The sequence below is a fragment of the Octodon degus genome, unplaced genomic scaffold (assembly GCF_000260255.1).
Source record: "Octodon degus isolate 3935 unplaced genomic scaffold, OctDeg1.0 scaffold00099, whole genome shotgun sequence".
Classification (NCBI taxonomy): domain Eukaryota; kingdom Metazoa; phylum Chordata; class Mammalia; order Rodentia; family Octodontidae; genus Octodon; species Octodon degus.
In genome coordinates this window covers 5060195-5063367 of record NW_004524675.1, presented here as the reverse complement: position 1 = coordinate 5063367, position 3173 = coordinate 5060195, and the positions used below count along the sequence as shown (strand labels likewise).

Here is a 3173-nt window from a genome sequence, read left to right as displayed (position 1 = left end):
TTAAGAACCATACCCCTCCACACAAACCACAGGCTTTTAAAGTACTATACTCTTTATAGTAGTTTAGGGAGTTGCTATTTTTGCCTGTTAGTAGTTTCATGTTTTCTATGTTTCCTATTAAATGCATCTGAAAACATAAGACTTCTGTTGTTGTACCACTGAACACTGAAAACATGCTTTGTGCATGCTAGGTAGGCAGTCATTGTATCTGCAAGCTATCCTCAGCCCTTTTCATTTAGAAACAAGGTCTCATTAAGTTGCCCAGCTGGCTCTGAATCTGAGATTCTCCTGCTTCAACCTCCCAAATAGCTAGGACTAAAGGCATGCACCATCATACCCTGTCACAGTTTTTAAATCTATTATGAATAGGGTATTTTGCAAGCATGGCAGTGCATACACATCCCCAAGGTACTTGGGAGACTGAGCAAGAAACATCCCTTGAGCCTAGGGTTCAAGATCACATGGGCAATACAGTTGAGACTGCATCTTAAAAGTACTACTGCTATTAAATTAGAATATTTTTCCTTTCTAAGTGTTTCTACTAAAGGATTTTTCACATACATCTTGTATACAATCTATCTATCAAATTCTATTACTTTTTTAAACCATAATCTCTCGGTATTCTACATTTACAATCTCATAAGCTTGAAAAATATTTTCATTTCTTCTTTTGTAATTCATAATCTTAGTCTAACTGTATTTGTGAGAACCTTTCAGAAACTGTTGAAAATTAATGGCCATCAGAGGCTTTCTATCTAGTTCTACATTTTAATTTACTGTGTAGATCTTAGTGAAGTTTTAGACATATGCTTATCATTTCTAAGTGGTTTTCTATTGTATCTTTTGTAACCTTCAAATTAGCCAGAAACCACTGCTCAAAAGTTAACAAGACTTTCAAACTAAAGGTTTCTACAGAACAAAGGAAACAACAAAATGAAAAGCCAACCTGAGTTAAAATATTTACAAACCATGTATCCGATATGGAGTTAATATAGTATCTAAAATATGTAAGGAATTCATATCACTCAGTAACAAAAGTCAACTCAATTAGAAAATGGGCAAAGGACCCAAAGACATTTTACCAAAGAAGACATACAAAGATCTATGAAAAGAGGCTCACATCAACTAGTTACCTGGGAAATGCAAATCAAACCGAGATGACGTATTACCTCACCTGTTAGAGTGGTTTTTATCAAAAAGTAAAAGAGAACTGTTTTGATATGAAGAGAAAGATAAGAAAAAGGAGCCCTTGTATAGTGTTGATAAGAATGTTTAGTATAGCCAAAATGGAAAACAATATGGAGAGTCCTCAAAAATGAAAAATAAAACTATCAAATGACCCAGCAATCCCACTGCAGGGCATACACACAAAGAAAATGAAATCAGCACTTCATGAAGATATCTGCACTTCCATTCTCAGTACAGCCTTCGTCCCAAAAGCCAAGATATGAAAACAACCTATGTGTCCACTGGTGGATGAAAAAACATGGATTACTCAACTTTTAAAAGTGAGAGCATGCAAGGACAACTTGTGTGAATGTGGAGGAAATTATACTGTGAAATAAGCCAAATACAGAAAGACAAGTAGTTCATGATCTCAACTATATGCATAATCTTAAAAATAAATTATCACTGTAAAACAGTGGTGGTGAGTAAACCAAAGGGTACAAAGCTGCAGTTGTGCAAGATGAGTAAGTATAAAGATCTAATGCACAGTACAAGGATAATATCATACTGTATACCATAAAAAGGTGTCTTTGTGTGGTCAGAGCATCTACAACTTTTCTTCTTGACAATCAAAATTTAAGTACTTTTATTACTCAAGGTGATGAGTGATTTGATTGTACTAGTCATTTCATAATGTGTATGAAAATATCACAACGTGTACCTCATGCACAACAAAAGATAGCTGAAAATTACCAGAAAACTTTTTAGCATCTGTTTATATGATCACGTGACTTTTTCCCTTTATTGATAAGAAGTGCATTAACAGATTTTGTAGTTAACTTTCCTTATAAATTCCTGGAGTAAATCCTTGGACAACAGAAGAATACTAATGTGATATGTTGCTGGATTGTAAATACTAATATTGATAATTTTTACATCTACAGATCTATACTGATAAGTGAGAGGGTCAATAATCTCCCATTCAGTTTTCCTTGGTACTACTGATACTATTTTTGGTATTAAAACCAGGTAGAAATCATAAAGTAAACTGAAGACCTTTTCATGTTTTCCTAGCAACTGGTCTTATTTTATATCTTGAGGTCCTCATACTCAGTCACAGGCATCCATATCATACTTTTTTTTTTGTACCAGAGATCAAACTCAGGACCTCACATAGGCAGGTGATGATGTTGCTGAGCTATCTCCCTGGCACTCCATACCATACTTTTCAGCCAGCTGTGCATCTCAGCAGCTGTGCTCAAGGAATTCAAGAAGCAATCTTCCCATTCACCCACTCAATATGATGAGCAGTAAGGTGTACATGTGTGAAAGTGTGAAGAGTTGAGTTTTACCCAAGATGTTCTGTTACATTTTGTGTATTTGTAATTTTTTTTAATCTTGCCACAACAATATATGTGCACCTATGTTTATAGCAGCACAATTTATTATAGCTAAATCCTGGAAACAACCCAGATATCTGTCAACTGACGAATGGATAAGGAAGACATGATGTTTTTATATAATTGAGTATTATTCAGTATAAAACAGGATAAACTTAAGTCTTCTGTCAGTAAATGGATGCAACTAGAGAACATACTTTTAGGTGAAATAAATCAGACCCGCATGTGCAAACATCGTAATGTCTCCTTAGTGTGAACACCTGAAAGAGAAAAATGGAATCTGAAGGGTACAATAGATACTAGTAAAAGGGAATGAATTTATTCAAAAGGAAAGAGTTACTGCGTTGAGAAGGACAGGAGGCCCGCCAGATAGCTCAGTGGATTAAAGCACCTGCAAGCAGGTGCGGGGCCTGGGGGTTCCCCAGGCCAGCCATGCCAGCCACACCCCAGGGCACACTGAGACAGCAATTGAGACTGGATGTGGTGGTGTGTGCCTGTAATGCCAGCTCTTGGGAGGCTGTAAATGGCAGATCACTACAAGTCTGATCTACTAGTGAGACCCTGACACCAGGTAGATCCTTCCTTAAAAAATATTAAAAAAAAAAA

General features: G+C 36.1%; 1 protein-coding gene and 1 pseudogene across 4 annotated transcripts in view; one reads left to right on the top strand and one right to left on the bottom strand.

Annotated features, from left to right (window-relative positions):
* The window catches only part of Caap1 (caspase activity and apoptosis inhibitor 1), a 160266-nt gene that overhangs the window by 122480 nt on the left and 34613 nt on the right, over positions 1–3173 (bottom strand). The window lies entirely within an intron of this gene.
* LOC105743112 overlaps positions 1158–3173 on the top strand; it is a 16925-nt pseudogene continuing 14909 nt past the window's right edge.